Source organism: Vanessa tameamea, chromosome 7, assembly GCF_037043105.1.
Source record: "Vanessa tameamea isolate UH-Manoa-2023 chromosome 7, ilVanTame1 primary haplotype, whole genome shotgun sequence".
Lineage (NCBI taxonomy): Eukaryota > Metazoa > Arthropoda > Insecta > Lepidoptera > Nymphalidae > Vanessa > Vanessa tameamea.
Window position 1 is genome coordinate 4,525,661 of NC_087315.1, and position 24,960 is coordinate 4,550,620.

Below are 24,960 nucleotides of genomic sequence, written 5' to 3' on the forward strand. Positions count from 1 at the left end.
TTAGGAAAAATATTCTATATATAGAATTTGCGTTGTGCTTATGGAAAAAAAAATCGTTTTTAAGTATGAAAATATGATCTACATTATAGATAATAATTAGTCAACAAATTTACTCTGTATATGCTGTGTTTATGTGTACGCGTAAGCAACAAATTCGGGAGGTAAGGCTTTGATCAATATAATTTTATCGGATGGTGCGTATTAGACAACATGATTTAGAAGTAATAAATAGTTGTATAAGCGTCTACAAAATGACAGACTTTTCAAAGAGTCGTATTGTTGTGTTCGTGTAATATATTATATATGAATTTATAACTCAAAATTAATCGCTTACTTGGAGTGAAACGTAATGCCGTAAAATCGAATTATTTTTTTAATCGATCAAATTCGCATTTTACGTCAAAGCGTCGTGTACGTTTGTAGAACAATTATTGTTATTAATTTTATTCCCTATTTAATATTATTTTTTATGATATAGGTTGGCGGACAAGCATATGGGCTACCTGATGGTAAGTGGTTACCACCGCCCATAGAGGATTGCGCTATAAGAAATATTAATTATTGCAATGCGCCACTAACCTTGGGAACTAAGGTGTTATATCCCTTGTGCCTGTATTTCCAATGGCTCACTCATCTTTTTACTGAGTACTGCTGTTAGGCAGCAGAATATCTGATGAGTTGGTGGTACATACCCAGACGGGCTTGCACAAAGCCTTACAACCAAGGAACCACATCTTAGATATTTTATTGTATCACATTTTATCAGTATAGTAGGTATAGTTTAAGCTTTGTGTTTGGAAGTTAGGACGTTGCATTTTTAAATATATAGGTAAAGATTTTCATCATTACACATTTTATTTGCTCTCAAATAAGAAATAAGTAATATGATTATTTAACAAAAAGTATGAAGAGAGTTAAGATGTAAGAAAATGAAAATGGTGAATCGTATAACAGTTCTTTTTTAAAACGATGATCTTTTTATTTTATACATAATAAAAACGATTAGTTTGCATTAAACTTTCTATTTAGTAAGTTGGTACTTTCAAAATTACAACAGTTTTTAGATGCGCTTACATCCAAAATAGATTTAGGTCACAAAAATAAACAGATAGTAAAATAGCTGGTATTTCCGTGATTTTATTTGTCTCGCTGTTCTTAAAGTACATTGTAGTTAAGCATCGTGGGGATTTCCCAATCTCAATCTGCAAAAAGATCAACAAAAACGAGTTCAAAGACCCTAAATTTATTTATCGTTAATAGTCACTCTGCTTTCAACGCTAATTTAGAAGCTCGAGCAAAGGTAGTCAGAGATTAGAATAATTTTGTGTTTAATACGATTTTTCATATAATTTTCTGTCAAAAGTTTCACGTAAAGTTAGTATTTGAAAACTATATTCAAAGTTATGCACAAGACTTTTTATCGAAACATGATAATCTCGAAGTCAAAATATTTTTAACAACGGTTGGGACTGATCAAGTTTCGCAGGCGCAGTATCCGCTCATGTCAACTGTAACGTGGGTGTTTCCTTCAATGTATCTTCGAGTTCTAAAAGCCGTCATCGATTCCGGTTTTTACTATTAGCATCTTACTATAATCGTTAACTTTAAATACGACTAAATTAAACTAATTGTGTCACGGTTTTGCGTTTTGAATTATTTGAATTATCCTTGACTGATTGATGAATTATTCCTTGTTTACATTTGAGTACAGTATAAAATATAAGGTTCACATTCATATTCAATGTGTATTTGTTGTTAATAATTAATATTTTTATTAGAATATTAAAAATTTATAACTGAAAAATATAATTATAATTTCAGTGAACGCAAATTCAGAACTAAAATTAATTAGAAAAACAAATTATTAACCACTACACTTTTTACAGAAAGTTCAATAGAAAATTTCATTATTAAAATAAAAAATAAACACCAGTAATACTTTGGAAGCATTGTCCCTTTATAAAATGAAAGGAAACCTTTAATAGACATCAACGAGCGCTCACCCTTTCTCTACAGGAGTAATTTTACAAAAAGCCGAGTAACAATACAGTAATGGCTGCCATCGTTCGTTCATTAAAAAGGAAAATCGTTATTTTAATTATTCACTGGAAATTCAGAGTCCAATTACGAAGTCAAACATATCAATTTCCTATGTATAAGCTTGACCGGAAATATTAAAAAAAAACCTAAAATAACATCCGAGGTAGACGTTAGATTTGCCATTAAAAATATTTAAGAACCCGTGTCTCCGACGCAGACGATACGCCAGACAGTTGTAAATTATTTTAAATATATCATTAATTATGAAGATTATTACCTTGGACCGGTTCACTGTTTTAGTTTTTTGTCAATGTTACGAATACCGTATCATATAATTATTAAACCAGAACGTTTGTACAAGTTTTAAATACCAGTTAACAAGCTTTTTGGCGTAACGAAAAAAAAAACAACTATGTTTTCATTGTTTGCTTGAATTATATTTGTACAAGCGAAAATGTTGATGAAACATTTTTAAGTAAAATTTTCGTTTTCGTTTATAAACTATAAGCGCATGTTGAAATGAAAAATAGATTTATTTAAGCCCGTGCGTCTAGTGTCTCAACAAGACTATTATTTTGTTTCCAAAAATGTTAAGTATGATATTTATTATTATACTTTCGGGTAAGAATTCCTCCAAAGAGATATTATCCGTGCCTTTGGTGTATCTTTTCTGTGCCTTGGTTTCATTACCCAAGATGACTACTAAACCTTAGCTTTTAACACTTTGAATTACTTATTACATAAATAAACAAACATAATAATATTGGTTATCGCAAATAAGAGCGCACAATAATCGATACTTACAATTTTATATTTATATTGATACTTAAATTGTAATTTGACTAAGTAGCGAAGTTACCGATCCGGCAATGACACTATATTTTTTTAGTAGCATCAAATAAGTTTGGCACCTATACCAATACCTTAAGACATTTCGCAATAATCATATTATAATATGTAAAATAATAAGTAGATGCTTTTATTTGTTTTGAAAACTAAGACAAATCGAATTCTAGATGAGTACAATAATCCAAATATTCCTAAAATTGATTTTCTATCTAAAGGCTGCAAGGAAGGGACCACTTCACACCTAGAGGGACTTTATACATTCTGGTAATTATTAATTTATACATTTATATCACGTATATAATAATTACTTTTTAATTTGAGTGAAATAAAGAATAAATATATAAATTAGTTTTCAAATTTTAATATTTCGAATAAACTATCTTATCATAAAATTTATAAATAGAAAAAAACTGTTTAAATAGACCTAAAACCGAATAAGAGTGCCGAAAAATTTACACTTATAGATGTCAAAACAAAATATTATTCATTGAAGTACGCTTGGCTTACAAACACTTGAATCGTCTTTTTGTAAGATAAATTTAATGTTCCCGTTCCGTTTGTAGATTCTAACGAGAATAACCAGCAAAAACAGCAGTACTTTATTCATTAATCATATAAAGTATATTAATCATAATTATACAATTAGATTCATATATCCTGCATGAAAATCGGAGAATATTAACTTCACGCTTATTTACCATCTATTTATCTGATCTTGTATAGAATGATATGCCTTATTAAACGCTCATTTCAAATAATTTAATTATTTCTATATAAAATACCAATTTTATTAAATAAACAAATACGTTTATCAAAAGGACGAAACGCGACAGCGCTATAATGGTAACATTTGGAAAATGAGGTTTAAAATTTGGTTAGTAAGCCCCATTTTCAAAAAGCACCTTTTTGGCGTTTGAGTCTTTCTACCGTTCCACTAACTATATATTAAACTTCATTTGTCATTGCACAAAATAGTTTCAACAGACTACAATAAAATATCTAGTCGTAATATATAAATGGAATTATATTAATTTAAATACTTAGTTATTGATGAAATGAACAATGCCTTAAACATGTAATTGGAGCATTCGTGGATTAATGTCCAACAGCTCGTTAGAATTAAGTAGGTTGAGTGCGATCCCACCGGTACGACGCATTTTATATGCACATTTCAAAATGTTGATTCGATACAAAGTACACATATACCCAGATGAAAATTACTTCGACCTAGGTACAGCTAATCTATGGTGACTTTTTTATTGTATTCCTTAACTGAAATATTCCTAAACTGTTCCACATAAAACTATACTAGAAGATAAAGGGCGTTTCGTATAAGGTTTTAGTACTTATATATGGCAGACAATATTTGCCGACAGCTTTGCTTATTAGTATATAAACGCCGTGTTATTCCACTAGTAGTCCCCATTAACCCATGGGAGAGATAATAGTTAAATTAAGGATGAATCGACCATGTAGATAAATAATTAGGTATTATAAAGTAAACAATCCCGGAAAACTGAAAATCAAAAGAATTCCTAAGGAGGCAGGTCAGGCAATAAAAGTCGGTTAATTTTTTTTTTATAATAGAGTAACTGTTTAATGTATCACTTCTTTATGTATACATTATGACTATAAGTAAATCTAAGGTTTCTATCGACATCTTGTAATAGCATTTGGTCAGTATTTGTGATTTAGGGTACTAGCCTACATCACAATTATAAGAAATAATGAGATTCGAACGAGTGAGGACACTTTGTGTTTGCAATAAATCCGACTCCCGGGACAATATCACAAGATACTACTTTTACATAGATAATTAAATCAATTCACCGGGCAAACGCTAAGTTTTTATTTTGTTTATTTTCTGCTTAATGTAGTTTTTTTACACATTCTCATTTTGGTCATTTATAAAATTTCCTGAACAATATATATAATGCCCAATTAATCAATTAATTAATAACTTCTATACACCAATAAAGTGTTGTGGAATAAGAAATAACACTAACGGGCAGTTATTTTACTGTTTTAAATTTGGAAAGAAAAAAAAATGAATTAAGTTGACATTTAAATTCAGAACGTAATATATGTACATATTTCGTCATATTTCTGTCACTTTGAATTTGTGTATGCTTTATTAAATCTACTTATTTTTAATTGATTTGATATAAAAATAATTCTACGGTCACTACCTAACATATTTAATAGACTACCTAGAATATTTGGAAACTGTCTGTCGTCAGTAAGTCGTAAGAATCGGCAGCCATTTGTAAAACATTCAAGGCTGTATGAAGATTAGCAAAGTCGGGCTTTAAATAAAACAAAAGAGTTGCTCTACATCTATACATTGTAGAGAATATTATTTATTTTTTTGGACTAAGTCAACTATAAAGAACTTTTAATTAGGTACCGTTATTGAGTTACAATATATAAAGTTGTACGTTGACAAGTGTACAACAGTTGACTTAAAATCCTATAAACTCAGACAGAATAGTTAAAAATAAATACGCCAAATCTCATTGTTTTTTTTTATCACAGAGATTTCTTTTCCCAGAATTCTTTAAATTGTCTTTGATATTTCTATGACCTCGTTCTTCGCATAATCGTCCAGGATAAGTAAAGATTGCTTTAGATAATCAGTACAAGCACTGTGAATCAAAATATCGCTATCAAGAGTGGATAAGAAATCTAAAATGAGACAAAAAAAAATACCCATGTATAACATATTGCGTATATAAAAAAATTCAAGTAACATGTAAACATAAAATATTATGGTCAGGCAGGTATGCGTTAATAAAAAAACTAAAAATTAAATGCATCGCTGTGAATTTGTGTAATAAACTTCATAACGCAAACGGCGCTTGAGGTTGTATTTATTTCTAGAAACAATATTACATTTTGCCACTACACCCCACGTACTACAAGCATGCAATCGTAAAAGGTAATTGGTTTATCAAATTTTTATCAATGCGCTAATTTATCTAGTATAATGCAAGCGCTCAAGGGCAAAGCATGCGTCCGGACATAAATGTTCGCGCGACTAGGTCTTACGTGTGTGCGTTGTATCGTTATATAACCTAGGTAACTATTGTGAGTCATGTATGCATGTTTGCGTTACGTGCATGTGTGCGTCGCCGACGGCGGTTGATTTTTCGATTGCAGATAGTTGCTATGCCCGAAATATACGCGGATAAATTTCGCGCCAATGTTACGCATACTGTACGAATAGATCAAAGCTGACCGTCGCTCACTAAAAAATACAATTGTACACATAAATGGATTGACGCGATGCGGTGACAAGGAAGTTATTTAATATGTTATACCTATAGACGCATTGTTTTCTAGACTCCTTTTTGAAGCAAGCGCTTGATCGCTTATTTTAATAATAATGACACGATGACGTAAATCATAGTTGTAAGTAATCCTTACGAGTCTAGTTGTACCTTCTTTCTAAAATTCTCATCCATCAGCAGCATTATGATGCTGCCACACTGCATTGATAAAATGTTATAAAACATTAATAAACATTTGTTCATTAACATTTTTTCACAATAATGTTTTGTACTACCTCAGAGATCCAAACTGATAGTTATCATTGTATGGAGTACGAATATGAGAATATGGAACGTTTACAACGTCTTAAAAAAAACGTGACACAATCGAACATATGTTCAAAAATGTTATAGTGTTAGTTAATATATTAAAACATTTTATATCTCCAGTCTGGCAGCACCATTACACATTCACGGAAAACTTTATTCTTAATAGCTGCAAATTTATTATTTAATTATAATATCCTAGTCAAGGTCCCATTTTAGTCTAGACTTCAATATATTCAAATGAAGTTTTTTTTTTCGATTTAAATGTGGAATATATGCATACATTTTTTCTTATGTCTCCGGTCTCGGAAGAAACACGGTACACGACTTAGAACGAACTAGCCGATATGTTTTTTTTTACAATTGACTGTTTAACTGTTTCTACGCTTTGCAGAAATTAATTGTACGTTAAGAAATTATAAATCACTTTACCGTTTTCAAAATAGATTTTTGATTATTACGTATACGTATAAAAGGTAAATAAGTTTAGTAACTGCTTAAAAATGTATGTATGTATTTTTTCTCTCTTTTTGCCATCACCGATATCATATTAGAAAAAATAAGACAACATCGTTTAACTAATCCTCTCCTCAGAAAAAAATTGCAAGCACACTCGATTTTTTTTAAATATTACTTGAAATAGTGAATCCGATGGATAGCTCAATATACATTTTAAGATCATTATTTATCGTCTTGCGTATTAATATATTTTTTATCAAATTCTACATTACATCAAAACTCATTGATCAGATAATTGTGCTCTACGATAGTCATGCTCATGATTAAATAATATTTATGGATAATTATTTTTTAATTTCTTTTAAAGCAATAGTATAACAATAATATTTTTTCAAATATATTTTTTTATTTTCCTTAGAGCAGATGTGCCACTTGGTGCAAAGTGATCACCTCGACGACACTGGCATTTTAAGAAATATAACCATTCTTCATTCACGCTTACATTGTAACCATTATTGAGGTTTTTAATAAGTTTAGGCAAAATAATAAATATATTGCAATATTTTTGTCTTATGTCCTGTGTTTACATTTCGAACTGTACAAGTAGCGTTACATTATTCACAACAAATAAGTTTGTTTTCGTCTACACCCTTCCTGTCCCACGACATCACTATGTCAATTTTACATATATATACTGACTCATACATATAAAATCATCCCATATTTTTTTCATATTTGTTTTTAAATTTATATTATAGGGTTTGCTAAGTTGCCAATAAGATAATTCTACCAAAGTTTCTTATATTCATAATTTAATAATAATCTTATTAAAATAACTACGGATCTTTTTTTAATCTGTTAAATTAAAAAAATGAATAAATACTATATATAAATCGCCAAGTGTGCACGGAACGTTTATATTTGTCCAAACAAATAACGGACGAGCGATCGAATAACCAATAGCTGATAGGTACGAGTATATATTGAACCCATAGAGAACCCAAAAAATATAGAAGTGACATGTTGCGCATGTCAACAGGCAGATATTCTCTTTGAAAATATTTGAAAAAAGAATAATATGTGTTGTCTAAAAGTATTTTGAATACTATATTTATATTGAGAACTTAATTATTAAGCTGCTTGCTTAATGCTTACGCTTATACACACGAAAATTAAAAAATAATATGTCCAAATCGTGTCCGTGTGATGAAATGAAGTGAAGCAAGAAGCCCGGATATTATTATATTTGAAATATTAATAGCTTTACAATTTAAAATTTGATGACCATATACTTATTGCATTATCACTTTAATAAACATAATACTTTGCAACAAAAAGTGCTTGTCCTGTTTTTAAAAATATAAAATCTTTAATACTAACAAATATCCATAGGTTTGTGGTCCAATCCTTTGGTATCTTTCTATTATTTTGATTGACTTTATTTTTGATGTGCCTTCATGTTTTTATTTCGAGGCAGCATCACCATCACTGTCGAAATGTTAGGGTGAAAATTTTAATTGCTTTCGGTGGATATTTTTTATGCGATTTCTATATTTTTGTGTGCCAGTTGTCGTTTTGAATACTAGATATGCTGAAACTCCACCTCGATTAAAATTAACGAAATCGGCATAGGTTGAAGGCTAGGATTTCAATATATATACGTATTATAAATTTCATTATTAATTCCGTAAAAAAACTAACAATATATGTATATGTTATACGAAATAAATCATGTCATGAAAGGATGTTACGACATGGTTAAAAATGGATTATAAAAATATTATAAGCTTGTATAACCAAGAGGATTAAGTGGAACTTTTGTCGTATACAGCTATTAAGGCTTTTAAGGCCAGTGACTTCTGAATTAGTCAGTGACATCGGCCCTCCGTTAGATGCTATTTCCGATACATTCAGCGTTCTGACCTTGCATCAAACTCGTCAATTCACTTCATCGATATGTTAGGTCGTTTTATCTTTTTCGTTCGTTTTTTAGTCAAACGTTTACTAAAAATCAAATATATTTTTTTAAAAGTCGTTTCATCTTGTGCTTCATATTATTTTTATAATTAAAAAAAATATGTATATTTAATTTCTTCCAATTTTATTTATAGTTTTTATAAATATTATAATCGAAGAATTGAAGATTAGAAATAATGTGGTGGAATCTTTGTAGTGTTTAGGAAAACAAGACGGATCAAAACATTTTTGGTAAAACCTAGAAACTTTTTAATTCTGGAGCATTTTATCGTATGACGGTTACAAAAACTGGTGGGAAAATAAGTAATTCTATTCTTAAACATAAAAAAATACCCTAACAAAATAAAAATAAATGCACTGTTTTATTTTAATTAAGCACAAATTTGCAAAAGAAGTTAATGAATATTAATTGCTATATATATTATTATAATTAAAAAAACTTATAATTATAAAATAACTCCAAATTCGAATTATGAATTTTAAAAATGAGGTTTACGCAGCGGCTTTTGCACCATGTTATACGCAATAGGAAACAAAATTAAACAAGCTACGATATAAAAAATAACTATGGTAAATCTATTCAATAAACAAGGACACGCTAATTGTAATAGGTGAAGCCACAGGAAGTAGGTAAGTAATTATTTCAAAAATAATATAATTATTAATAAAATTTTAGAGCTCAAATCCTATTCTACATTAAAAATACGTCAACGGTTTGATTAATGATATCCTTAATTTAAATCATTTTCAAAACATTTTCCGGTGTTCTAAAGAATTTTATATAATTACATAAAAGAATTTTCGAAATAATTACAAAAGAACTTCGAGTAAAGTTCAAGTAAAAATCAAATATATTTTATTTTTAATTTAGTTTTCTGACCAAAAATAAATTTGGTAGAAGATCAACTACTGATAAGGTACTGATAGTATTCAAGATTTTATTAGATATCCCTGATAACAGTTGTTTGGTCCAAATCGAGATTTAAACAAAATTTTGCAATTACTTTTATAAGCTACCGGCCAGCTAATAATTAGACCAAGGAGGCAGTTAAAAGCTCAGAGACTTAACTTTACACTGGCTCCTGGGATGTGCAACATTTTGAGCTAATCACAGACCAACAAGAACTAGAATAAATTTTGATAATCTAATTAAAATATACCGTAGCATATGTATGACCTATCAAATTAAATTACTTTTGATAAATCTGAAACTTAAGTAATTTTATATTGTGTATTTAAAGTTTGCTCTTGCTCGTTTGCCACCTCTAACATAAAAAAAAAGTATATTAGAGTATTTAAAGTACATTTCATTCGGTTTATTTCATAGCTTTTTCTGTTCGAGATAAATAATATACCGAAACATAATGATCATTATCATATCTTAATGATAACAACCGAAACGAACGAACTAATATAACTAGAAACATTTTAATTTTTCATAAATAAAAAAATAATTATATTAATTTTTATTAAAAAAAAAAAACAATGTCGAATGCTAATTCCAGATGTATTTAATATTACAAACATTTGCAGTATTTTTATGCGCATACTAATGAATTCGATAGTCATTGTAACGAAGGCCAATTACGCAGGCTAGCCTTCTGTACGAATTTTTTTGCGCTAATACTTGTATTAAAACTAAGCCCTACCTACATATGTATAGTTAAGCTATAATTATGCAACAAATTATTAACTATAGTTTAATATATATATATTGTATTCGTTAAAATATATTTCATCAAACAGCTATAATGATGTTAATAAAATGATAGCCGTTGTGTATTTATTGGGACACTATTAAATATAAATTATAAAAAATTATGTACTTGTTAAACTTTTTTGAGTTGACTATTTATTTTATATTATCATAACGAATAATGGCCACGCTATTATTTACCAAATTAAAAAAAAATATCGCGTCGTGGTGATTGAACGTGAAAAATTGACCGAACTTTTGAACAGTTTTTAGTCCCGATTTTGTGTAGATCTGTTAACTCACGAAGGCGCGCGCCTCCACGGTAAATTACTATCGGCGTGCATATTTGTTATATTATCTATTTTGTATATTTTTTGGCTTACATTAGTCATCTCACGCACACATAGACGTTTTTTAAGCACGAGCGTCACTCATGCTAATGCACGCTGATAATTTAACACAAAGGCGCGCGTCTTGGTGAACAGATCTACAGTCGTGTATGTCGTGAAAATCGTTAAAGAATCTAAAAAAAGTGTGAAAAGGCCCTGAGGTGAAATAGTGATATGCCATTTTTAATAACAGTTTCGATAAAAATATAACGTTCGATTTTTGAATATTTTTCATATAATCAACAATTGTTATTTTTTATTTGTGTATAATTAATATACCAACCACAAAATACTAAAAGTATTTAAATTAACCCATATCGAAATTCGTACTACATAGATTGTATAATCTCAGGTGCACCGAGATAACGCGGCTCAAATTAGCTTGTATAATTAAGAATTTTAAGACATATTACAAAGTAGTTAAATACAAAACAGTACACTTTAGTCATTATTATAACTCTAAAAAAATCCGGGCAAGTGCGAGTCGGACTCGAGCACTGAAAGTTCCGTAGCACCACACAATACTGAAAGATTTACCGGTTTCGGATTTTTTACTATACCAGTGTTATAAGATATTGCTTCTCGTCAAATTTAATGATTCTAGGTCGACGGGAAGTGGCCTATTGGTTTGTGATTCCCTCTTAGGACCGCAGACCTCATTCATTTCAACTTCACTTTTAAATGATGGACATTCTAAAAGACTAGTAAATTGCGTAGGTGATATTATAAATTAAACGTGTATGTACACAAGGTGCATTTTCAATTTCCTCAAATAATGCGATTAGATGGCAATTCGACACGACCATAAAGAATTCAGGCTCAGGACCAACATCGTTACTAGCTTTACAATATTACGTGCAAGCAAGTGAACACTGTTAAATTTTGAGAATTTCATAGTACACTAACCTAATAACTTTTTATTGATCTGAATGCTTGTAGTTACGCACCCTTCAAGCCGGACCACAGCAATACTGAATATATTTGACGGCAGAATATCTGAGGAGTGCGAGGTATCTACCCAGACAGGCTTGCACGAAGCCCAACTACCAAATAAACGTAAGTAACACAATATACGTGCATATACGTGCAAACAATTTTTACTTCGTAAAATTAGAAGTTAGATCTGATTGCATTAATGTATGATATATTTATAAATCAATTACTTATTCCATTTAAATGCATGCACGGAACCTTAAAAACGTTAACATGCGGTACTTTAAAATACCATGCATGATTGATAATACCAAAAAAGTCATAATATGTTATCTTTCTCTTTTTCAAATATAAATATATATATGTGTATATAATTTAAAAACACGATTTTGCAGTTTTATGATATTTAAAAAATAGCGACCTTTAAAGACAGGATGTGTTTAGTAAAAAATGCATGCAATTCTCGTTTGCTGAAATGTTATCTGATAGGCAATTTATTACACCTGATAACCTTGAACACAGCGAAACATTTTATCAATAATTTCTTATCTATTTTAAGATTATATTCACTCTAGCTATTGACAGTGGCATCTTCCCTCATATTTCATAATATTATCAGAGATTATACTTAAATTTGCAAAGTTTTGGCTGCGATTAGTATTTTAGAGTTAGTGCGATGCTACTGCTTTTTATATCGTAAAATTCAAATAAATCGTATTTCATGCAATTCAATTATAACAAATTTTAAATCATTTTATATGTTTGTATGCATGATTATTACTATACATGCAAGTCTTCTAGGAAGCCAACCCGTTTTTTTTTATAGGATAGGATTCAATTGGACAGAAATTGGATTGATCTTTAAAGGATATTAATCGACAAGATCGTTTCAATTTAATATAAATCCTTAATATAATCTCGTAATATAAATTTTATCACTTAATATAAACTCGTAATAAAATCAAATGCGGTAGTTTTTTCGTTTTTAAAAATTTACATAGTTATGAAATTTTAGCAGGTCCATGTGCAATTATTATTCAATGGAATGATGATAATGATTTTGTCCTAACCGATTTCGGCTACGTTGCCCAATCTCAAGGGTAACCAGCCAACTACGCAGGATAATTTTAGTGCACAAGCTCAGGGATACTCTCATAATCCGATGGGAAGGCTAATCCGAACCGACCGGAAAGAGTTCAGACGTAGTCCTACGGCCGTACGTGCTTTTCGAGGCAAAGGAGTGTTTACACTCCTTTAGTAACTTTTCAAGTTTTAGACTCCGGGCTGTTATTGATATTTTTTCGATAGTAAAACTCAATAACTTTTTATCGGCTCTATCTGCGGTTTAATCCGGGACCTCAGGAACTGCAACGAGGCAGTCAATCGAATAAGTTATTATTGTATAGTATATTTTAATAACAGATACCATGAATTGAACTCTTTAAACTTTCGTTGTGCTGTTTATCTTTCGTTATTTGGGTTAAAAGTTGAATTACGTCTGTGGTCAAATGTCAACAGTTTCATCTGCTTTAAAATTACATACATTGACGTGACGTGACGTGTAATCATATAATTTAGAGCGTTACTATTCTTAAAGATAAAAAAAAAGTACACACTATCGACTTAATACTTTATTAAATATTTGTAAATAAAAAATAACTAAATTCTTCTTAGGATATATATCAGCCATGTGTACATTTACAACCAAATATTAAATGAAATAAAACTAATTAAATGTTTTATAAGATATTTCGTAGCATCACTTTACGTAACCTCGTTTTTCTTAGTCCGATCACATATCACGACGTTCCTTCGACAGCTGATTGTGATGTGAGGTAGGTCAGAACGAAATATTTTAATCGGCGAATTTATATATATAATAATAATGTTCTTATCTTTCGTATACGTATTGATAGCATGTTTTTAAATTTATACTGTGTATGTTAAACGGAATGTTGTCTAATTCCTGTGATTATCTAGACTGTTTAAATGTGAAATTACAAAATTCTGTAGTAGTTACGTTGACGCAATATGTTAGTTCCATTAGAGAAGTATATTTTTTACAATTGTGATTTTGACTTATAAGGTCATAATATTTTACCTCTACGTACTGGGTTGTATACTATATTAATTCGTTACAGACAGTCACGTTATTTTGGATAAAAACATATTATGTTTAGGTATATACATAGATATATAAATAAAAATAGTTGACCTTCATTATGCGACAATGACAAATTCTTGTATAAAAATAGCGTCTAAAAAGTTTTTATTTGATTTTAGACCGACATATGTAATTTAAATATTTTGTTTTTTTTTTCATTTATTATAAAACAAGCTGATGCTGCGTCTTTACCGACGCGAAATTTATAAAACTTTACCTATATAAAACACATCGTTACACAGTATTTTACTCCCTCAGGGGTTGAATAAAAAAAAAGTAGCCTGTCTTTCCCCGGGACTCAAACTATTACCGTACCAAATTTTATCAAAATCTCTTCAGTTGTTTAAGCGTGAAGATGTCACAGACAGGAGTTCTTTCGCATTTATAATATTTGTATAGATAATACAAATGTACCGAATTAAATAAGTACTTTCAATTTAAATTGATATCGAAAAACTATTGAGGGACACAATATCTATGCTGTAAATAATATTAGCATTAATAAAACCACATGACAACAGTGCGTTTGCTACAAACATATATAACGTATTTATTATCATAATTATCAAATATTATTAGTACAAAATTATCAAAATATATTCCCTAAAAAAAACACAACTCATTTTAAACGTAATTATATTTCAACACTTCTAAAATTGCTTACAAATTCACAATAAACGTAACGACATCATATAAAATATTTTTCCTCCTTTCGCTAAACTATTGATTATTGCACTATTAATAAGTATGTGAAAATTTGCCATATGACTAGACGACATACAATAACATAAAAGCTACATACAATTGAACATGTTACAAGTGCCGATCGTATTTTTATTAATAATTCTCTAATAGTTCCGTTCTCATTCATTTTATCTTAAGATAACTTACTTAAAAGCATTATATAATATTTAAACTGTATATACATGACGCGATAGCCAAGTGCTGAAAAATTCAAAAGTGTTGTTAGTTGAAAGGAGTTTGTATAGACTTTGTGCCAAAAGTGACAAGAAGTAACATGAAATCTTCTTGTTTCTTGATTAAAAAACTCTAGCCTCTAATGAGACGGTGATGGTAGTTATCATTCTTTCTGAATGCTCGAACTAGGTCAACGGGCGTCGATCCTCTAACGAAAAGCATACGGTAACTTAATAAAAAATAATTCATTATGCTCCAAAGTATTCGCCCGGTAGTCGAAATTGGACAAGAGTCATTATTTTAAATAACGCGAAGATGAAATTTACACTTGTCACTTCAATAGTCCCAATTTATAATTTAAAATTGCAAAGCGGAGCTATTTGTTTAATAATATAATATTATATAATAATTATATAGAGCCGAGATGACCCAGGGGTTAGAACGCGTGCATCTTAACCGATGATTTCGGGTTCAAACCCAGGCAGGCACCACTGAATTTTCATGTGTTCATTCAATGTGTCTGATTTCAACGAAATTCTGTCACATGTGTACTCCACCAACCCGCATTGGAGCAGCGTGGTGGAATATGCTCCAAACCTTATCCCTTTGAGGATAGCCTAGGAGGCCTTAGCCCAGCAGTGGGAAATTTACAGGCTGCTAATGTATGTAATATAATAATTACTCAAAAACGCGCTGTATCTTCTGGTATAAGTTTTATGTATATTGCTTTCGTACGTTTTACCGTTACACAAACGTAAAAAAGTCTCTTCGTCTACTAGTCTAGACTAGCACGTTTGACTTTATTTAGTCTTATTTCCAAAATATTTGTATTGACACCAATATAACTCGTTAACAAACAAAATAAAAGATGACCAGGAGCAAAACGTACTGCTATTGGAGCTATTTTGTCTGTATATATTTCTTAACAGATCAAATTTAATATTTTTACTGATAAGACCCTGGATTAAAACTGTATGAGCTAGCTATATTACTAGACCGAGGCAGTCAATGACGGGTAATGCGTCTAGAATGACCTGTCAAAACATTCTACATACCATCACGAGTTTATAAACTTAATATCAATTGCATAATTTATTTAACTTTATATCGCAAAAGGATATAATATTTTATGTTTTATTTGTATAGAATGACGTAATAGAATACTAGATGAGTACGTTAAAGGGAGTCTGAAAGTCTGTCTGAAGAGAAGAACCCGTGACAGAAATACTAAACGTACTAAAGTATTAAAGACATAATATTTAAAAAACGTACAACTGGATCCCATGGAGAAATTAACTAGTTATAACATAAAAAAATATATCACTTTTTAATAAGAAACTACTGAAATTATTGTTTATTCTTGTATGTCATTTATAATTTACTTTCAGAATTGGTGATTTAAATAAAAAATAATTTGTTTTGATTGAATGTGGACAGGCTACAAGCAACGGGCTCTCGTATCATAGTCAAACACACAATTGAATATGTTATTTGTATCTTTCAACCTTTCGTAGATATCTTAGAATGTGCGATGAAATTCGCCTGAAAAATGTGAGTACTGCTAATTTTCTCTCTGACTACATTAGAATTCCTACATATCAAACTATATCTAACGTAATACTCATCATGTTAAACACAATAATCAACTTACAAAATATTTCTTCTTCCTAAAAATAACACAGTAAGTACGTTCAAGATCAATCGTAACAAGTTATATTGCAGTAAGAGACATGATTAACAGTTTAAAGTGCTAATATATTCCGTTCAAAATAACATTAACGTATAATATTTTAACACGTAAACCAGTTACGCATGGGGCTATTGGGATAAAATTTTGAATTTAAGTGTTGTGGTTGTACGCAATGATTAATATTATTTACACTGGTAATATCTACGTAGTGTCCACTTATCAGCAGGTGACTTATTTGCCAGACTGCCTTCCTGTATTTAATAAAAAAAAGGATATAACGATTCAAAAAAGAACATTTAGTATTACTGCTGCAACCCTTTGAACATCCACAAGTATCGTCATTTATAATTGTGTATATAAAACTAGCTGCTTCTCACAGTTTCACCCTCCATAACCTTTACTACTTCTATAAGATTAGAGCATTCAATCAAACAACCAAACAAACTTTTTAACTTAATAATGTGTTTTTATATATTTTATATTAATTATATCTATTTATGTTACCTTATATCCATTCACTTACCATAAACAACGACTAAAAAAGATAGATAAACGGATGACATATGCAAGGGAATATGACTAAGAATAGATATGAATGAATGATGAATGAAACAAACATAAAAGGCAAGTGAATGATGATTTATAAATTGATTAACGGCTTATATTAATATTGTATTTATAATGTGTTTTTTATGTAAATTTATAGTTATTTACAGAATTTTAAGTTCGTTTCTTTCGTAAGTATTTTATGGCTCCGTTATATTATTGGTAATAATGAAATTAATCCTACAATCCGAGATTTATATCAATCTAAGATAAAATCTTCGTCTCAATAATGACATTTCACTCAAACGTTCCTTTAATGTAGTGTAAGTTTATCATGTAAGATCCTAGTAAAAAATAAATATTTCATAAACATTATTATTTTTTAATTTAAATTTAAATTATTAATATAGAATGCTTAATTTCCGAAAGGTTTTATTATTAATTAATCATTTTTTAAAACACGATTAATTAAAAAAATAAATAAACGAAAGTGGAACGAATCAATTTAACTTTGCCGCGAATACCCATAGACGGTTATTGATGGGAATTAAATGAAATTAGCATACAAAAATAATTCCTAATTCGACGTTCAAAGATATACGGATTATTCTACTTAAAGTCATTTTATATTATAAACATTATTAATTTCAGGCGTAAGTTGTCTTTTTCCCATTAAAATATATTTATATCTCTCTAACTAACTACACAAATACTATACTGAAATAAAATTACACTATAAATGGTCATAGATATAGGTAAATCCTTGAAGTTGAGGGTCTATACCGTTTTAAAAATGAGTATTTAATTAATATTTTTTATAGTACGTCTGTCTTTACTTTAAAATGACTATTTAACTTTTTGTATGTCTATTTCCTTAATATTTTAAACAATGCATGCAAAATTGCATTTAAACTTAAACCACTGATCTTAAAATCTTCATTATTTTAACCCGTCTAGCGAACTTTTTGTAATAACTTTATAAATATTTTCTTTTTTATATTTTATATTTAAAAGAATTATTTATAAGAATTTTATAGATACAAAAACTTTGTTGCAAATTAAATTTAACCTTCAGTTTAAAAATAATTTGTCTTTTTTTTATTTATTTGAAATTGTTCATTAGACAAAGCCAGTTTTAGAAATATCAATAATCTTTTCATGTATCATTATCCCATCACCAATACACCACCAACCTTGAGAACTGAAGGTGTATGTCCCTTGTAACTGTACTTTAAATAGCTTACTTACCCTTCGGAACACAACAGAACTAAGCATTGCTGTTTGGCAGTAGAATATATGATAAGTGGATGGTACCAACCCAGACGAAACACAAAGTCCTACTAAGTAATATTTAGAAGGCTGGAGTATGAGAATAATCCTTGTGATACTATAAAAATTTAACCAAAAAGTCGAACGCTAGACTCCCGATTATATACTTTCATAAAATTCACAGTTGCTTCGACATTTCATCTGTTTTTTTTTGCATTGAATTTTCAATCACTTATGACCGTTCTTCAAGCCGCTGGTCTGACTATATCAGTTCACTCATGAGTCTTCTAATTATAACCGTTAGAAAAGCCGGGGACCAAACGCAGTGGAAGGCGCTACGAAGGTACTAAGTAACGGACTTGACTTGCTATTATATATACGACTACGATTAAGAAAGAAAATTGTATTGAAATAAAACATAATTTTATAAGCATGTCTTGATGAGTATGTACTGTTATGTACCTGAATTATTTGTGGCAACTTACTTGATTATTACGTATTTAAATAAATATATGAATTTAAAACAACTGTACTTTTTTTGTGCATTATATTTGCACATCTTCATAATTATATAGAAATATATGCTCGGTAAATAAAATAAAATCTATCGTAACTCAAAATTACTTAAAGCATCTTTTAAAATGCATTGTTTTAAAAAAACTACATTAAAAATTCAAATACTTATGACAAAAGTACTATTTATATATAGTACTATTACGACAAAAAATTTAATTTTAAACTGTGCTTAGTGAATTATTATTTCGTATATGTTGTTTGGAACTTTGTGTTTGCTATTATTTGCAAATATAGTATGACAAAGAATAATAATTATAAGAATAATCGGGCATTACTGGTTTATATGTAAAATGAGTGAGTAACAGTTATAACAATGGATTTATAGAAATAAAAATACGACCACTGTCCGCTTTCGTGGCAAAATATTTACAGAGACAGGATCTGTGGTCGAAATTAATATATCAAACGGGTCCAGAGAAAATATATCGGAATATCTTAAATAAACATATTATTTTCAGCTTTAACACAACAATACCAAGAAATTAAATAAATAAATAAATCTGCCAATAATTATATGGATATGAGTATAATCATAAGGATAAGTATTTAAAAAAAATAACATCAAATTTCAATATTCTCTTGGTGGGGGGGCTTTGGGCAAGCCCACCTGAATAGGCACCACCCACTCATCAGATATTTTACCGCCAAACAGCAGTTCTAAGTATGAGTCAGTGTTACTACATGCACAAGGGATATAACATCTTAGTTCCCAAGGTTGGTGGCGCATTGGCGATGTAAGGAATGTTTTATATTTCTTATAGCGACATTGTCTATGGCCAGTGGTGACCACTTACCATCAGGTAACTCTTTTGTTCGTCCACACATATAATTGAAAAACCAGCCGTTTGTTTTGTTTTGAATCGATCGAAATCGATTCTTATATTATTGAGAAATAAAACAAATCCATTTCAAACATACATCACATAGCAAAACAGGATATAACTCCTGTTTATTATTGTTATACATCAAAGAAAAATATATGAAATGACTTGGGGAACTACCTCAATAGAATAGAGTTTAAAAAAATTATAAGCGTCTATATTTTTTTTAAGTCGATTGAAAATTAGCAATTCATTGCGTCTGTATAAGCCAATGTATTGAGTATAAAGTTATGTATTTTGTGTACTAACTTGACTGATATGCGTGTGTTTTTTTAATACATAAAAAAAAATATGGGAAATTTAAAAACAAAGGCCTTATAAATATTCAAAAAATAATTATATATTAACTATGCGAATTAATTAGCTATTCATTAAATACTTAGTTGAGAATTATTAGTTAAGACTTAGTATTTTATTGAACAAAAGCCATCAAAATTATTCGAATTAATTATATTCAATTCATATTCTTAATTTGAATACACTAATCATATACAAACTTTTTATATTCACACGAAACCATGAACACAATAATGGAAATATATTTGCTATATTGTCTTTAGAATTTGAATCACTTTCTCGCGCTAAGCAGTTTTAATGTACCAATAATTGAATAACATTCCTTATTATGATTCATCGCTGACGTCTTTCTCCCTCCACCCCATCTATAGATACCTATATTTCGTATAAAGGAGAATGTAAATACTCGTTTAAGCCAATATAAAACTAAACTTTGATTTATCTATAACTAATTGTCGTCCGCAGCTTCCCTTGCGTTTTTGGAATTGAACTAGCCTATGCATTTCCTTGGGGTTCAAACTTGCCACCAAACTAGTTACAAACTTCATACCAAATTTCATAAAATTCCATTTAATGATTTGGCCTTGAAAACGTAACAGACAAACAGACAGAGTTACTTTTGCGTTTATAATATTAGTAAAGATTTGAATACAGACGTATTCCTTATAAAATAATAATTAGCGCCCTTATATAAAAATCAATATTAACTTTGAAATCAAAGCAGAGAAACAGATTCTACACAAGAGAAACCAAGACACAACTAACAAACTATAAATGAAAAAAAAAACAATTACAAGCAAATTCGAATTTAGATGCACATTAAGTACCTTTTAAATTTAGAATAATTAATAATTAAATTAAACATCCGAGAATTTTTAAATCACACGCGGTTGATACAGACACGATAAAAAATAACCACCTTTATCGAATATCTACATTATTATTATTAGTACATATAATTAGTTAATTGCATAATACATGCAATAAGGAAGTCGAATCTTAAAATAAATAAAAACTATATTCCTTCTATAGACGAAAAGTGCATATTACAAGCTACTATGACAGAGCGTAGCGGATTAGGTTTCAATTTAGTTTCAATATCTCTGTTCCGTATTTAATTATTAATATTATATTAATAATAATAATTAAAGTAATAATTCACTTAATTTTAAGCAACACTTGTTTACATATATTTTACGTTTTTATAAATTAAAACTATTATCAAAAATCGTACCCTACGTTGTACTAAAACAGATTTGATATTCATATACCTAATATACGTCTAACAAATTTAGGTGCCTGCTTAATTTATAAAACCCGAAAGTCATTATTGATTTTATTTTGATTCATTTTTACGTTACGTACATAATCCTAAAAGTTTTACAAACGTCTTTAAATCATGAACATAGAGCCACTAAGAATAGTTATTTAATATTATTAAAAATAATATAAATAAAAATAATTTACCTGAATTGTAGAAACGGCTTGAATTTATGCACATTTCACGTCATAAAGTATTAATTAAACATCTTACTTTATATGAACACTTAAATCTAACACAAATCCCCGCAATAATTTTCAGATATTATTCAGATATTTTGGGAATTAAAATGCAACTAATATATAAGTAAAAGTCACACACGACGTCTATCAATGCATAGAGTCGCTCAGATAACCACTTTAACTATCGAATAATTATTTATTTCGGTTGCAAATAACTTTGGCGCATACACGTAGCGAATTGGCTTTATTGAAGCGCATCTGTCTGCAAACGTTCATTGTAAGTCGGGAGGGTAGCGACGTAGTCGAGACGTTACGTGTCCTTTACGGCACGTGAAGCACACTTTATTCTAACCACATTTATTTTCCTTAATTATCATTAATTGCTCTTTATAAAGCCTAGTGCGTTGCAAATAGAAAATTAACGCAAATATTGTAAACTAAAAACTATACCTAGATTTAGTTGATTTAATTGAAATAATTATTGTATAAAGTTAACTGATTTTTATGCATATTTATTAAATAATATTTCGAATTTAACAGATGATTTTTTTTTTTTAAAGTACTAGATGTTATGAAGTTTATTACAAATAAATTTAAAAGTATGTTGCGTTCGGAGTAAACGTTCAAAGAAACTTGTTCTTGTGCGTTGAGTTAATCAAGTGGAACATGATTATGTTTTCAATAGTTGAAAATTTCATGGCGAACTCGATAACAATGATGTAAGCCGTAGGCTTATCGAGTGAATCACTGGTTTTTCTGATCGTGTTTCGGACCTACCTATAAAATAACGGTGTGCGGAGTGCGCGTACGGCTGAAGTGCGAGGTTGCGCTAGGGCGCTCAGGATCGACGGCGGGCGGCGCACAAACACTCACATTCAAATATTCGTCTAACCTTGATGCGAATCGGCGCACTCCGGGTTCCATCCGACGACGGTCGTCGATACAGACGGGTCGAAGGGCTCGCTTCAGGTGTAACAGTGAAAGCGGCACCAGCGAGGTTCGGGCGTTAAGAGTATCGAAGGGGCTCGTTAAGCGTAGCGGCGCGGGCGTCGGGCCGGACGGCAGGCGCATCGGCGCGCCGCCACCGGCGGTGTGGTCGCGAGGCTGCGGCGCGACGGCCGCGCTACATGTCACGGTGCGGCGAGCGCGCTCTTCGCGCCGTGGTCACCGACTCACAGTGGCGTCGCCGTCCTACTGTCTGCCCGACGGCCGGGACGGCGGCGCGCGTTGCACCGCCCCGCTGCACTCCGCCTGCCCCCCTGCCGCTGTGCCCCCTCCGCCCCCTCCTCCCGTCGCGCTTCACCCGCTCCGCCCCGAAGAATTTTCCGCATCGGGTGGGAAAAATCGATTGTGCAGCGAGCCCCGAATAATTTCGGCAAGACGCACGGCGCCCTTGCGTCCTCCTCGTCGCCGTCGCCGCGGCCGCCGGGGCCGCCGTGGCCGCCGCGCCGGTCAAGCGCAGCGCGGTAGCGGTCGCTTTAACTTTAGCAACTTTATGAACAGCTTTACTGACTTTTTTAAAGACACTATTAAGTACATTTAAATTAGAAATAAATTCTACAACTTATATATGATATATATGTATCAAAAAATATGACTATAATTTACAAAAGAAAAAGTAATAAATTATATTTATATTTAAAATAGGGTGTAATGTAAAAGTGATATCTATTATTTTTTCAGTATCATTTTATAAATAAACTTAACTAGTCTTTTATTATATTATATATTAAACATATGCACCTCACAGTCTTAAAAAGTTGACACAATAAGTTTATTACTTACTTTCCGTAATAATTTACTAAAATGTGACACGTACGTTTATTTTAATGACCTTATTTGTGCACAATATAACCTGTATGTATATTCCAAGTATTTCTAGTTTTGATAAGTTTTACGAATTCAAGATCAGCAATTTACCGGTCAATTTGAAATTACTTTAATTAATTATTATTTATTTTTACAAACTTTATTTCTTAGAAATAGTTATTGAGCATTATTTTTCTAAGAAAATAATTAAAACTGCATAAAAATTATGCGATTCTTTTATTTTATATAATTTCTTTTTTTGCAGAATGTCTTTTTTTTTTCTTAAACATTACGGACACATTTTTGACTTAAAACACACATTACTGGATTAATTCGTGTTAATTGTGTTTTACTAAGACAACTACATATTATTTTGAAACTTATTCAGATTGATTCCGAATCTTAAATTAACTTTTCTTACCTAAAATAATGATAAAATTTGAATTTATTCAAATCTTTCCATTTCATTATGACACGGTCATAATAAATACACAACCAAGACTCGACACAGACCTTCCTATATAACAATTTATCACGAGTAGGGATCGAATCCGCGAATCGAATCGAATCGTTACGTTAAAGCCATATACAGATCTGTCAAAAGACCAGTGATAGTCAGGTGCAGTACGAGTCATTTATGAATGATTATTTTTTAATTTAATATCATTGCTATATAAAAATAAACAAAATACAAATCAATCATGTTTATACCACACAGGTTTTATTATACAAATAAAACCTGGAAATAGATCGTTCTACTTTATTCGTACCTACTACATATTTTTTTAACCTTACACCAATCATACGTTATAAATATAAGACATTTCAAGCATTTTACTTATCTTTGTACAAAATTATGAAGCTTTAATTCATGATCATAACTTGCACGTCCTTCGCACGAAACGTATAGCTGCTGGGCAAAATTGTCAACACGTCAGTGAAAGAAAAAAAGTAATTCTCTATTAACCCAATGTCATCACTATAATAATCATTATATTAAAAATATATAACATACGCTACAGTTTAAAATAACTATAACTTATTATATATGTACATATGTATTGATACTTAATATATACATTACATAAAATTTTAAATTATTTAAGACATTAAATATAACTAGAGAATTCGAAATTTTATTCAAGTTTATTAAAAAATATATATTTATATATATTATTGTATAAATTATACAAATAATTAATGTTATCAAAATAATAAAATTTTCATTTATTTAGTACCTTTTTATATTTACCTAATAAACTAATTAATTTATTTTATTATTCTTTGAATATGTGAACGTATGTAAATGATAATTATATTTTTTAAATAGATTTAGTGAACAGCTAATTATTTTTGTTCTGTTACTTA

At 30.1% G+C, this 24,960-nt stretch overlaps 1 protein-coding gene across 3 annotated transcripts in view; it reads right to left on the reverse strand.

Annotated features, from left to right (window-relative positions):
• The window catches only part of LOC113401291 (protein tramtrack, beta isoform-like), a 56,190-nt gene extending 33,293 nt beyond the window's left edge, over positions 1-22,897 (reverse strand). For 2 of the 3 annotated variants that reach the window (XM_064215395.1, XM_064215397.1), the window contains exon 1: positions 22,561-22,703. The gene's annotated coding sequence lies outside the window, so the exon portion shown is untranslated. Of the gene's footprint in view, positions 1-22,560 lie in introns of all 3 variants that reach the window. The other variant, XM_064215396.1, reaches the window with a different exon arrangement.
• Between the last annotated feature and the right edge of the window lie 2,063 nt (positions 22,898-24,960).